Genomic DNA, 15,749 nt, shown 5'->3' with positions numbered 1-15,749 from the left:
CCAGAGAAAAATGTTTCTTCTATTCACAGTGTTCCAGGAAACAGAATGTATCCTGAGAGAGCAGAACTGGTAGACAGTACAAGCAGTAAGGACTGATCCATGGGGGAAACCTGGAACCATTCCAGATGCCTTGACAATGGTGTGGGCAAGACAAGGGCAGGACATACCAGGAGTGAAGTTGGGATTCCACATAGACCTAGCTCTATCCAGGCTAAGGCAGATTCATAGGTTTCCATGAGTCAACCAAGGATGGAGGAGGGATGCCGACACTGAAGACCAGACTAGCTCCAGACTTTGCAGTGGTAGCAATCAGATACTAAATGCAAGCTCTTCTGGCTAAAACTTCATGAACTTAAATGTTACTAGATATCCTATGTACCTCATTTTTCTCATTTGTAAAACTTAGTAATAATCCTTATATCATGATGCTGTGAAAAGTAAATGATATATAAAGTATGTATAGTACAGGAAATGCATATAACTATGAAGCAAATACGAGACAAAATTTATAATAAGTATGAGAGAGAAAACTCAAACACTAAGATTTTTTGAAATTGTAAATCTTTTTTTCATACATCCTTTCCAATTTACCCAATATTTAGATGGGACAAAACAGAAATAGGAATCTCAGAAACAATCTCTAAAGAAATAGGCTCTCTCAGACATGTTTAGTGGAACGAAAGTTGATAGAAACTCTTGAAAGGCAATTTTATAATGTTCATCAAAATTTTAAATGCATATACATTTTGATTGAGGAATTTAGCATCTCAAATATAATATAGTTATATTTATAATGAGTCAAAGACAATATATAAGGTTTTTTTATAGTAGCATTTCTCTGCAATAACAGCATACAAAAAATTTTGCCCAAACAGCAATCAATTCAAAATTAGTTAAGTTGCAGTACATCCATAAAATTAAATTCTTTGTAAAAATTAAAATTAACAATGTAAGCTTCTACACCTGGCCAAGAGAGAGTAAAAAGGATTAGATTGTTTTTCCACTTACAACAACCAGAAAACAGACAAATATATGAAACAATGGTTTGTAAGACATTATATACCAGGCAGTGGAGAATAGAGATTCCTGAGAGAAGGGAACAAATGAGATGATCCCTACTATTACTTAAGCTTACTGCCTTGAGAGAGTTTCCAGGCCAAAGCCTAGGGAAGGGGAACCCAGCAAAGCTTGGTGGGCTCTCTATATTAGGGAGATATTGCTGAGAGTTTGGGGAGACCAAGGCAGTGGGAGTTCACAGGACAAAGTACTGGAGTACAGAGAGATGCACAGAGTTCTGCAAAAGTTTTTCCTCAAGTATTCAGCTAAGTAATGCTCAGTGCAAGCACAGGAGAAAATGGTCACTGCATATACCGGGAAGAACCATATGAAAGGATTAGAAATAACAACATCTTGTCCCTATGTAAGGCCAGAATAGTGCCTGTTCCCATCAGCCAGACTGGAAAACCTCAAGATTCACAAGGCACTGGGTAGAGGACACAAAAGCACCTCCTTAGAAGTGTGGAATCATTAGCCCTAGACTTAGCAATGCTCTAGCCTCACTTAACAAAGCTTAACAGCAAGAATTGAAATGATCAAACTGTTTCGAAGTAACTTAAGTACATCACAGAAAAAAGCTCAAAAGTATTTACAGAACAAAGAAATATCTAGCACCCAACAAGGTAAAATTCACAATGTCTGGAATCCAACCAATAGTTACCAGGCTTGCAAAAAGGCTAGAAAATATGACCCATAATGAGTAGATAAATCAGTTACTTGAAAACAACTCATAACTGACACAGATGTTAGAATTACAACACAAACTGTGAAAATAGTAATTATAACTGTATTCTATATGTTCAAAGGTAAATCATGGACATAGGAAATATTTGAAAATACCAAATTAGGTTTCTTGGAAGATGGCAGCATAGGAGGATCCTGAGCTCTGCTCTTCTACAGATACAACAAACCTACAACTCATGTAGAACAATTTCTTCTGAGAAAAGTCAGGAAACTGGATGAAAAGAACCTCCACAACAAGGGACAACACAAAGAGAGGTGGAAGAGGCAGAGATATAGGCCTGCTGAGGGAAATACCATACCCTACCCAGGGTGCTTCACTGTTGGGAGTGATCTCAAAGATTCAAAGCTTTTCCCAGAGAAGGCGGGATTTGAGGTCCACATTAGGCACCCCAGCCCTTAGATCAAGCACAAGAGAGATAAGACCCTCAAAAAACTGGCTTTGAAAACCCTTGGGGAATATACCTAGGAAAACTATAGAACTTCATGGAAAGAAAAATCTGCTCTAAAAGGGCCCACATGCAGACTCACTCAACCTGGAAACCAGCAGAAGAACACCGGATAGAAAAGTGCATGGTCCATTGATAAAAGAGACTGACTTTCCAAGCTCAGAGCACATCCCAAGAGAGGTGGCTGGGGCCCTCCCCCTGGACTGAGACTCTGGCAGCAGCCATTTATGTGACCTAGCTCAGACGTGCTGACACAGACACTGGAAGGCATAATTTTGGAATCCTTCCTCTAGCTTGTTAGCACAGGGCCCAGCCCCAGTCACTGGAGCACCTGAGGCAATTAAGCACAGCCAGGCAGCACAGCCAGGTGGCACAGGCAGCCTGTCCCAAGTATCAGCTCTACCCACAGTGAGCCTGAAATGGTCATGCACTGCTATACTGGGTGTCTGGCCGGCCTACCAGTGGCCCCAAAGGCAGCTGTGTACCACCCGATCACACAGGCAGCTGTACCACTGTCCTGCCCTGTTCACCAGTGAGCCAGCAACAGTCCCAGGCTGCATAGTTGGCTGTACCTAGGGCATGCCTCTCCCACCAGGGCAACTGAGGCTGTTGCATACCCTTAGGCGACACAGCCAGCCCACACTGGAAGCCTGCCCTGCCAACCAGCACGCCTGAAGTAGTTGTGCACCACTGTGTCCATAGCCAGCTCATGCTGAGGACCTACTCCACCCAAGAGAGAGCTAGCAAGAGCCATGCCACTGGGATGTACAACCAGACACACTGGGGACTGGTCCCACCAGCCAGCAGCAGTCCTTGGCCCCAAATCCAGGTGTATGGGGGGGCCTCCCCCTCCCACCAGCACACTTGAGGAAGCTAAACACCACTGGGACACATAGCCACCTGGCTCCAGAGGCCTGCTGTGCCTACCAGTGAGCTAAGAACATCTACATACCACTGAGCTCACATGTGCCACACTGGAGGCCTACCTCACCCATGAGTGTACCCAAGGCAGTTGAGCACCACTGGACAGTTACAACCAGCCACACTGAAGGCCTAAAGCAGTTGTGTGCCCCAGGCCTAGCAACCAGCCACACCAGGGGCCTGCCCCATCCACCCCTGAGCTCACAACAGTTATGCACCACTGGACTCTACAACCAGCCACACTGGGGGCCAGCTTTGCCTACCCACTCACCTGCAGCAATAGCAGCCTTGCCACAACAGAAGGTCACTTGCAGCCCACAGGGGACACCCCTGGAGTATTTGGCATGCATAATGAGAGGGGAGCATGCTGCTGGGTACCATGAGACATCTCCTACGTAAGGCCACATTTCCAAGATCAGGAGATGTAGCTAACATACCTAATACATAGGAATAAGCACAAAGAAGTAGGCAAAATGAGGAGACAGAGGAAAATGCTCCAAATAAAAGAACAGGATAAAGCCTCAGAAAAGAACTAGATAAAACAGAGATAATCTACTTGATAAATAGTCCAAAGTATTGGTCATAAGGATGCTCACTGAACTCAGGAGAATAGATGAACATAGTGAGAACTTGAACAAAGAATTAGAACATATAATAAAGAACCAATCCAAACTGAAGAATACAATAATTGAAATGAAAAATTCACTACAGGGAATCAACAGCAGAATAGATGATACAGAAGAACAGATCACTGATCTAGACAATAGAGTAGAGGAAATCACCCAAGCTGAGCAGAAAAAAATAAAAAACAATTAAAAAGAAAGAGGACAATGTAAGGGACAAGATAAAGCATAACATTACATTATAGGTGTCCAAGAAGGAGAGACAAAGGGCAGAGAACTTATTTGAAAAAACAATAGTTGAAAACTTGCCTACCATGGTGAAGGAAACAGATATCCAGGCACAGAAAGCACAGAGAGTACCAAACAAGATGAACCCAAAGAGACCTACACACCAAGACACATTATAGTTAAAATGTCAAGAATTAAAGATAAAGAGAAAATCTTAAAAGCTGCAAGAGAAAAGCAACAAGTTATATATGAGGGAAACTACATAAGACTATTAGCTGACTTCTTAGCAGAAACCTTATAAGTCAGAAGTGAGTGGAATAATATACTGAAAATGCTAAAAGGGAAAAACCTACAACCAAGAATACTCTACCTGGCGAGATTATCATTCAGAATAGAAAGAGAGAGTTTTCCAGGCAAGCAAAAACTAAAGGAGTTTGCCACTTAACTGGCCTTATAAGAAATGTTGAAAGGACTCTGTTAAGTGTAAAAGGAAAGGTCACAAACAGAAACAAGAAAATTCTCAAAGAAAAAAATATCACAGATAAAGGTGAATATACAATCAAATAGTGAATCAACTATCTATAAAGCTAGTAAGAAGGTCAAAAGACAAAAGTACTAAAATCATCTATATCTACAATAAGAGGTTAAGAGATACACAAAATTAAAAGAGGTAGAATATGATATTAAAAACAAAACATGTTGGATGGGGAGTAAAAATGTAGAGCTTTTAGTATGAGGTTGAACTTAAGAGACCATCAACTTAATATAGATTGCTATATACATAGGTTGTTATGTGGAGATTAAACAAAATGTAACTGAACAACTATTGGGTCAAAGGAAAAATAAAACAATGACTGAGACAAATGAAAAGACTACATAAAAAGTCTATGGGATACAGCAAAAGTGGTACTAAGAGGGAAGTTTGTAGCAATATACGCCCACCTTAAGAAACAAGAAAAATCTCAAATAAATGATCTAATATTACACATAAAAGAACTAGAAAAAAAGAACAAATGAAGCCCAAAATCAGTAGAAGGAAGGAAATAATAAAAATCATAGCAAAAATAAATGAAATATGGACTAAAAAAATAATAGGAAAGATCAATGAAACTAAGGGCTGGTTCTTTGAAAACATAAACAAAGGTGACAGATCCTTAGCTAAAGTTACTAAGAAAAAAACAGAGAAGGCTCAAATCAATAAAATCAGAAACCAAATAGGAGAAATTACAATGGATACCACAGAAATACAAAGGATTATAAGAGAATACTATGAAAAGCTATATGCTATCAAATTGGATAACCTAGAAGAAATAGATAAATTCTTAGAATCATACAACCTTCCAAAACTGAATCAAGAAGAAACAGAGAATCTGAACAGGTCAATCATTTGTAAGGAGATGAAACAGTAATCAAAAACCTCCCTGCCAAAAACAGTCTAGATCCAGATGGCTTCTCTGGTATATTCAACCAAACATTCAAAGAAGATTTAATACCTATCCTTCCCAAGCTCTTCCAAAAATTGAAGAAGAGGAGTTGCTTCCTAACTCATTGTACCAGGCCAATGTTACCCTCATACCAAAACCAGACAAGGACATCACAAAAACAGAAAATTACAGGCCTATATTGCTGATCAACATAGATGCAAAAATCCTTAAGAAAATAGAGCTAATCGAATACAACAATACATTAAAAAAAATCATAAACCATGATCAAATGGGATTTATCCCAGAATTCAAGGATAGTTTAATGTACCACATTAACAAAATGAAGAATAAAATTCACATGATCATCTCAATAGATATGGAGAAAACATTTGACAAGACACAGCATCCACTTATGATAAAAACTCTGGATAAAATGGGTATAGAAGAAAAGTACCTCAACATAATAAAGGCCATTTACAACAAACTAACAGCTAATACCGTACTCAGTGGTGAAAAACTGAAAGCTATCCCTTTAACAATCTGTTCTTAAAACAAGACAAGACATGCCCACTTTCACCACTCTTATTCAACACAGTATTGGAAGTCTTAGCCAGAGAAATAAGGAAAGAAAAAGAAGTAAAATGTATCCAAATTGGAAAGGAAGAGGTAAAACTGTCACTATTTGCAGATGACATGATTTTATATATATAAAAAACACTAAAGAATCCACAAAAAAATCTATTAGAAATAATTAACAAATACAGAAAAGTTGAGGATATAAAATCAACATACAAAAATCACCTGTGTTTCTATATACTAATAATGAACCAGCAGAAAGAGATATCAAGAATACAGTCCCATTTACAATCACAATAAAATACTCAGGAATAAATTAAACCAAGGAGGTGAAAGACACCTACACTGAAAATATAAGACAGAGTTGAAAGAAATCAAAGAAGACACAAAGAAATTGAAAGATATTTCATATTCATGGATTGGAAGAATTAATGTAGTTAAAATGCCCATACTCCCTAAAGCAATATACAGATTCAGTGCAATCCCTATCAAAGTCCCAAAGACATTCTTCACAGAAATAGATCAAGGAATGCTGAAATTTAAATGGAACAACAAAAGACCGGAATAGCCAAAGCAATCTTGAGGAAAAAAGAAAGCTGTAAGCATCACATTCTCTGTTTTCAAAGTATACTACAAAGCTGCAGTAATCAAAACAGCATGGCACTGGAAGAAAAACAGACATACAGATCAATGGAACAGAATTGAGAGCCCAGAAATGAACACGCATATATACAGACAGATAATTTTCAACAAAGGAACCAAGAATATACAATGGAGAAAAAACATCCTCTTCAATAAAACATGTTGGAAAAACTGGGCAGCCACATGCAAAAGAATAAAAGTAGACCTCTATCTTACACCATACACAAAAATTAACTCAGAATGAATTGAGGACTTGAATGGAAGACCTGAAACCATTAAACTCCTAGAAGAAAACTTAGGAAGTACAATTTTTGACATCCATCTTAGTAGTATCTTTTTGAATATGTCTCCTCAGGCAAGGGAAACAAAAGAAAAAATAAACAAATGAGACCACATCAAAGTAAAAAGCCTTTGCATGGCAAAATAAACAGTCAACAAAATGAAAAGACACATACCAATCTGAAGAAGATACTTGCAATCATATATCTGATAAGGGATTGTTATCCAAAATATATAAAGGATTCATACAACTCAACAACAAAAAAAAACCAAACAAATCAATTAAAAAAATAGGCAGAGGATCTGAACAGACATTTTTCCAAAGAACATATGCAGATGGTCAACAGGCACAGGAAAAGCTGTTCAACATCACTAATTATTAGGAAAATGCAAATCAAAACTACAATGAGATATCACCCCACACCTGTCAGCAAGGCTATTATTAAAAAGATAAGAAATAACAAGTGTTTCGGAGGATGTGGAGAAAATGGAACCCTTGTACACTGTTGGTGGGAATGTAAGTTGGTGCAGCCACTATGGAAAACAGTATGGAGATTCCTCAAAAAACTAAAAATAGAACTACTATATGATCCAGTTATTTCACTTCTGGGTATTTATCCAAAGAACATGAAAATGCTAATTTGAAAAGATACATGCATCCCTATGTTCATTGCAGCATTTCTCATAATAGCCAAGACTTGGAAACAACCTAAATGCCCATCAATGGGTGAAAGGATACGTAAAATTTGGTATATATATATGTATGTATACCATGGAATACTACTCAGCCATTAAAGAAGATGAACCTTGCCATTTGTGACAATGTGCATACCTGAGGGTATTTTGCTAAGTGAAATAAGTCAGATAAAGAAAGACAATTACCATATGACTTCACTTATATGTGGAAAACAAACAAACAAATACATACATATGTAGAATAGATTGGTGGTTACCAGAGGAGAAGGAGGGTGGGAGGAGGGCAAAAGGTGTAAAGGGGGACATTTGCATGGTGACAGATGGAAACTAGACTTTTGGTGGGGAATACAATGTAGTCTATACATAAGTCAAAATATAGTGATGTACATCTCAAATTTATATAATGTTAATAAATGAATGTTACCTCAATAATAAACAAATAAATAGAAAAAAAGTCCCAAACTGAATTTCTACAAATGAAAACTACATCTGAGATTTTTAAAAAAGAGAGAGAGGAATTACTAGAAGAGATTAAATTCAGTTTATACAATGCAGGAAAAAAAATAGTGAACTTCAAAACAGCAATAGAAACTGTCCATAGTGAAATACAGAGAGAAAAGTGAATTTTTAAAAGATGAATAGATCATCGGTGGGCTGTGGAACAACTTTAAGCAGCCTGATGTACACGCATTTTAGTCCTCAAGAAAAAGGGAAGGACAAAAAGAACTTTTAAAATTATGGCCAAAATGTTCCCAAATTCGATAAAAAGTATAAATCCACAGATCCAAGAAGCTAATGAACTCCAAGCATTAAAACAAAAAACATAAAGAAAACTACACCATAGAATATCATAATCAAATTTCTCAAAACCAACAAAGAGCAGTTTTGAATGGGGACTCAACCAAGATAGAAACATAGGAGCTCATGTCTCCTCCCAGGGATGCACCTCGTGGAACAATCACCTCTGAAAGTGATCCAGAAACTAGCTGAGCAACTCCTCTGTATCAGATGAATAAGAAAACACCCAGATCAAAACAGGTAGGAAAGGGTGAGGCATTCTCTTGCCATAAACTCCACCCCAGACACGGCACCACACAATCAGGAGGGAATGCCCAACTCCCAGCTTCTCCCAGAAGAGCAAAGTGTTTGGACTCCACGTGTAGTGTTCCATCCCCCAACCACCTGAGGGCTGTACCTCCAAAACACCCAGCCCTGAAAGCCATTAGGGCTTGGGTCTATGAGACCCAGACGACTATAGCAACAGAGAAGAAATTCTTAATAGGTATGCAAGGACTCCACATAGATATCCACTCAGAGAAGACAGGCAAAATCGCCCATCTCCCAGTTTTTCCATGAGAGAGGTTTATCTGCATACTTTAAAAACTGCTTCCTGAGGGGCAGGCTTCGAATTTGGCAGGCATCTAGAGGCTGGCTGCAATCCTCTCCAGAGACGGAAGATGCCAGTGGATACTTCTCCCTCCAGCCTGCTCCAATAATAAAACCAAATCACAAGTATCTCCCTGGAAGGAATTGTACACACTTCTGGTGCCTCAGCTTTTATGGATGGGCGCCTGGATCACCTGGCACTAACAGCCAATGGGGCTTGCATTCACAGAACTGTAGCATGGAAAGAAATAGTTGTTAATGGCCAAAGGAATACCCCGCTCCACCCCACACAGCTATACACCCAGGCCCAGCACAGAGGTAGTAGACAAAAATTCCCATCTCTCAAATTCTCCTTTGGAGGGGCTTACGTACATACTTTCTCAGTTGCTGCCTAAGGGTCCAGCTTCTAATCAGCCTGCATCTAGGTGCTGAGTGCATTCCCCTCCTTTGGGACACTGATGGGTCTTGGCATCCCTTAACTATTGGGAACTACTAAGAACAAAGATGGGGGCTTGGACTATCACAGAAGTTTGAGAGACAACTAAGAGCTTGGGCTGAACTGATCAGCAAGGATTATTTGCTACATAAGACTGCTCTACCAAGACCGGGAAAGGTGGCTGTTTTATCTAATGCACAGAAGCCAACACAGAGAGTCAAGGAAAATAAAGAAACAGGAATACATTCCAAGCAAAAGAACAAGATGAATCTCCAGAAACAGATCTTAATGAAATAGAGATAAATACTTGAAAGTAAGACTTGAAACCATAAAGCTCCTAGAAGAAAACATAGGGAAGTAAACTCCTTGAAATTAGTCTTGGCAATGATTTTTTTGACTTGGTACTAAAAGAAAAAGCAACAAAGGCAAAAATGAACAAGTGGAACTACATCAAACTTAAAAGCTTCTGCTCAGTAAAGGAAACCATCAATAAAATGAAAAGGCAACCTTTTTATTTTAAGGCATCCTGGAATGAGAGAAAATATTTGCAAACCACATATCTGATAAGGGGTTAATATCCAAAATATACAAGGAATTCATACAACTCAATAGCAAAAAAGACAAATCACCCAATTAAAAAATTGGAAAAGGATCTCAATAGACATTTTTCCAAAAAAGATGTACAAATGGCCAATAGGTACATGTAAAGATGCTCAACACCGCTAATCATCAGAGAAATGCAAGTCAAAACCACCTAGCAACCTAAGTGTGGTTCAAAGGATGAATGGATAAAGAAAATGTGAGATATATATACATATATATATATATGCAAAAGAATATTATTCAGCCATAGAAAAGAAGGAAATTCTGCCTTTTGCAACAACATGGATGGACATTGAGGGCATTATCCTAAATGAAATGTCAGACAGAGAAAGACAAATACCATATGATCTCAATTATATATGGAAACTAGATGATTTGGGGTTTCATGATGAGTTTTTAGATCCAACACCAAAAGCACAATCCATGAAAATAAACAGATAAATTGGATTTTATTAAAATTTTAACCTTCTGCTCTGTGAAAGACAATGTTGAGAGAATGAAGAAACAAACCACAGACTGGGAGAAAATATTCTCAAACATATATCTGATAAAGAATTTGTATCCAAAATATACGAAGAATCCTTAGAACTCAATGATAAGAAAATAAGCAACCCAATTGAACACTGGGCAAATATCTGAGCAGAAGATATAAGGATGACAAGTAAGCATGGGAAAAGATGCCCATATCATATGTCACTAAGGAATTGTAAATTAAAGCAACAATGAGATATCACTACATACCTGTTAGAATAGCCAAAATCGAAAAACACTGACAACATCAAATGGTGGTGAGGGGTGGAGCAACAGAAACACCCGTTCATTGCTGTTAGGAATGCAAAATGGTACAGTCACTTTGGTTGTTTGACAATTTCTTATAAAGCTAAACATACCATACAATCCAGCAATTATACTGCTAGATATTTATTCAAATAAGTTGAAAACATGTCCACACAAAAACCTACACATGAACGTCTATAGCAGCTTTATTCATGATTTCCAAAAACTAGAAACAACCAAGATGATTTTTAAAGATGAATGGGTAAACAAACTGTGATATATGCATCCAGTGGAATTTTATTCATTGATAAAAGGAAATGAGCTATCAAGTCATGAAAAGATGTGGAGAAACGTTAAATGCATATTGTTAAGCAAAAGAAGTCAGTTTGAAAAGGCTATTTACTATATGATTCCAGCTATATGGCATTTGGAAGAGGCAAAACTATAGAGACAGTGAAAAGATCAGTGGTTGCCATGGGTTTGGGAGAAAGCAGGGGAGAGAGGAATAGTTGCAACACAGGGGATTTTTAGGGCAGTGAAAGTATTCTGTATAAAAACTATAGTGGTGGGCACATTTCATTATACATTTGTCAAAAATCCTCAAAGCTGTAAAGTGCAGAGTGAAACTTAATATAAACTATGGATGATAGTTAATAATAATAATGTATCAATATAAGTTCAGTAATTTTAACAAATGTATTGCACTAACGCAAGATATTAATAATAGGGAAAACTGTATGAGGAAGGGTGGGGGTGAATATATGGGACTTTATATACTATTTGCTCACTTATTCTGTAAATCTAAAACAGTATTTAAAACAGTAAAATCTATTGATTATTTTTAAGACAGAAGTGAGGACATAGATCTATTTGTATATTCCCTAGCCTGTTTCTAGGTACAAGAATGTGAATATAGTGGTTGTCCCTTGAGAAGGGAGAACTAGAATTCTAGGATGGGAAGGACAGGAGCGTACTCTTCACTATAAGCACCTTTTACCACTTGAATTTTTTAATAAAATGTCTGTATTATTTTTTCAATATATATAAAAGGAGCCTATCAGGATCCCCTCCATTGACAATGGATTGACCAAAGATAGTTTTGGGGTTTGGAGGTTTGAAACCCAGTGAAAATGAAAGAGGAGATAATCTGCAGCTGCAGGACATGCAGGCAGGTGGTGACCAGTCAAAGAGGGCCCCTAGTCAGCATCTGTACTCCCCCTCATTTCCTGGGTACAAGTGGATACAGCTTTACTAAGTCACTCCTATTAGAATCAGACTGTGAAAGTCTCAGTAGTGGGGCCATGTTTTCCACTTCTTCCCTCCCCTCCTACGATGGCTCTATACCCAGTTGCCACTTGGGGCTGCCTGTGGTCAGTATACTCTCAGCATGCTGGTGCCCAAGAAAAACTTGTTGACTGTTTTTGAAAATGATTGGTACTCTGTTATCAACTCCAAACCTGCTGAGCCTTTAAAATACAGAACGAGAGAATGAATGAATCAGAAATGACGAATGCCGTGTTAAGCTTCCTGGCTCAAGAGAAGTCTAAGAAGCTGAGTTGATTGAACCCAAAGAAAAAGTATGACTCAATGCTTATTTTAGAATAGCAGAGTTACTAGGTGTTCTGTATTGGGATTCATTTGGTAAGGGTGAAAGGGGAAGAACTAGAGGAAAAATGGACCTATTTGGTTTGATAAAATATTTGTTCCATGAAAGAACACAGTGTTTCTTGACAGTCCACATTCTCAGTACCATGAATATTATCCTGCATATACATCTTCTTCATCAATGTTCCAATTGTTAGGGCTGGGGCTTTGATTAGCAAGGTATTCACCCTAAGGTGTTCTCTTCCACTCATATTCTTCTAAAACCTGTCTATCTCAGGTTTCCATGACTATTTTTAGTTTTGTAATTCACTATTATTAACATCTTAACAATATTTTCCCACTTAAAAAATTGCAATATCTCTTCCTATCATGAAAAACAGTAGAAAATTTATGCTTCCTTAATGGTCTTATATTAATGTTTTAATTAAACACGATGAGCTATAAGCATCTTAAAAGTACATAACCAATACCTATGAATTGCTATAGATCAAAGTTGCTATGTACAAGTTATTATTATTCTTATTTTAATATACAGCATGGTATTTTTAAGACATCTCATAGATTTAGACTTTTGTTAGTAATACAGATAATGCAGGTGATATTACTTGGTTTTAATAGAATGAAATGCTTCCCTTCACATACATATGTATCTGATTTCATAGAAATACTTTGTAAAGTCATGAGGTCTTCCTTCTTGTAGTCACAAATAACATAGATCACAAGTTGTCTTACAGTTTTGTTGAAAGTGTGAAAGCTCCCTTTTCTACAACTTCTTTTGTACCTTAAGTATCATTCTGGCTTCCTACTGCTGTCTGTTCAAAGGATTATGCCCCAGATTTCTCCCTGGCTAGCTTTCTCCATCAATGTGAATTTTATTTTATTTGTATTCTTACTGGCCATTTGCCATCTTGACAAAATAGTGTGCTCTCATAGAGACACAAAACAACTCCAGAGAGATGAAAAACCACGAATGTATGCTCTATTCAAAAGTGCCCAGGCTAACACAAACCAACCCTCACTGCCTCAGAGAAATGTACAGACATCAGAGCTGACAGGTGCACTGCTCCCTTTGTCCCCTTCTTTTTTCACATAAACCTCCCTATTCCCATTTTGATCTGCTGGTAACTTAGTTTAAATGACCCATTTATTTTCTATTGTAAATGAACACATTGCTCTCTAGCAGTTAATAGTCCACTTGGAACAAACTTGGCTTTATGAATGTTTTCAATATGTGTTTGAGTTTTTGCACAAAACCTAAATCTCTCTTCTGAGACTTGCACACTCTAACGCAGAAAGCTGTACCAAGGACTCCCACTGCTACCTTCTTCAGATGTCCCTAAAGGGAAGCATGTGACCTACCAACCATAAAATTTCTTTTGCTGAGACTTAAACCTAACTTCCTTTATCTGGTTCTACCTTTGTTCTTTCACTCTGAAGGGCTATAGTTTGGGGAAGATTTGCATTCCCCTTCCAAAATAGTTGAATACTCCTGCATAGTTTTCTACTGGCCTTGTCATTACAGATTTTATGCAAATTCAACTTCTATGATAAATCAATAACTGATTTATTTGATTATCAAATCCTAGGACAAGAAGAGACTTTAACAGGTGAACTCAAGAAGGGAATCCATCTAGTGTTCAAAATCCCTAAAGTGTTATGCCTCTTGTGAAGATTCCTTAAGCTTTTTCAGGCATATCCATAGTGAAAGAAGAGGTCAGAGTTAACTTGTAAACATATGACTTATGATACAGTTTTGACAAAAAAAACTTCTTAGTAGGTCATAGTTCATTAAAGTCTGAAAAACATCCTAGAATATAAAGCCATTCTTTGCAACCTATAAAATAGCCCACGCCAGTGGGATTTACATGTAATCCTTATTTTAAAAATTCAGCTTCAATTAATGTTATTAATAGAGGATCTATTACCAGAATACATTATAAATAAAAATCAGAAGTTGTTGCTATTCACCTTGATTTTAAACCTGCTGAGACCCATGTTGGACTTCTGAACTACAGAACTGTAAGGTAATAAACTAGTGTTGCTTAAGGGGCTAAGTTTGCTGTGATTGGACAAGTGAATAGGCATGCTGCCAAGCTTTTGGGGGATTTCTGTAGGCACATTTTCTCCACTGATAGAGTACCATTCCAGAATCCTCTGTCATCTTCACACTCCCCCTACTCTCCTAGCAGGTGTTCGGCCCTTAAATCCTCTTTGCCTGCCTCCTCCCACCTCTAAATTTCAGCCTCTTCTTGGTTCCTGGGCTGCCTTCCTTCACAACCAACCCCAAGCTCTCTCCTCTCTCTGATACTGGAAATATTTGGCCTGCAGCTACTTCTTCTTGCACCCATTTCGATGGTGGGATTAGAGTCAGGGAGAGACGTGAGTTAGAACAGTACTGACCCTGTTGCTTATTCACTGTGTGACTTTGTGAAAACACAGGTGAGGGTGATGATGAAGATTCAAAGACATGATGCTTGTAGAGTGCTTGGCATGCAGTATGTTCCAAGTACTGCTGAGAAAGGTCACTTTTTGAGATGTAGAGAGCATAAATCTGTTAAAATGAATTTCTACAATGTTCATAAATTCTGAATTTGGGGACCCTAGGAGCAAAGCCCCCATTGCTCTTCTAAGCCACTGATTGTACACTAAGGCACTGATTGTTAGTCTGATATATTTATTTAAATAAACCCTGCTAAACCGCAGCAAAATCAATCTTGTAACAATTTGCACTAACCATTAAGGTCCTCACAAAGGACAAATATGGGTTCATTTATTTCAAAATGATAGAGACAGTCCCTGAGTTGCCGTCAGCCCCAAATTATTTTCTATTAACAAGAGGTGCATTAAAATGTTTTTGTGGGTGGTGGGGCTGGCCCAGTGGCATAGTGGTTAAGCTTCCATGCTCCACTTTGGTGGCCCAGGCTTCGAGAGTTCAGATCCAGGGTTCAGACCTGTACACACCACTTGTTCAGCAGTGTTGTGGTGGCATCACACATAGAAAATAGAGGAAAATTGGCATGGATGTTAACTCAGGGCCAATCTTCCTCAAGTAAAAAAAGGAAGATTGGCAACAGATGTTAGCTCAGGGCCAATCTTCCTCATCCAAAAAAAAAAAAAAGACCCCAAATAGCCAAAGGATTCCTGAGAAAAAAGAACAAAGCTGGAGGTATCACACTCCCTGATTTCAAATTATACTACAAAGCCATGGTAACCAAAACAGCATGGTACTTGCACAAAAACAAACACACAGACCAATGGAACAGAATCGAGAGACCAGAAATAAACCCACACATTTATGCACAGCTAA

The sequence above is a fragment of the Equus caballus genome, chromosome 9 (assembly GCF_041296265.1).
Source record: "Equus caballus isolate H_3958 breed thoroughbred chromosome 9, TB-T2T, whole genome shotgun sequence".
Taxonomy (NCBI): Eukaryota; Metazoa; Chordata; class Mammalia; order Perissodactyla; family Equidae; genus Equus; species Equus caballus.
Note: the sequence above shows the minus strand (reverse complement) of the source record.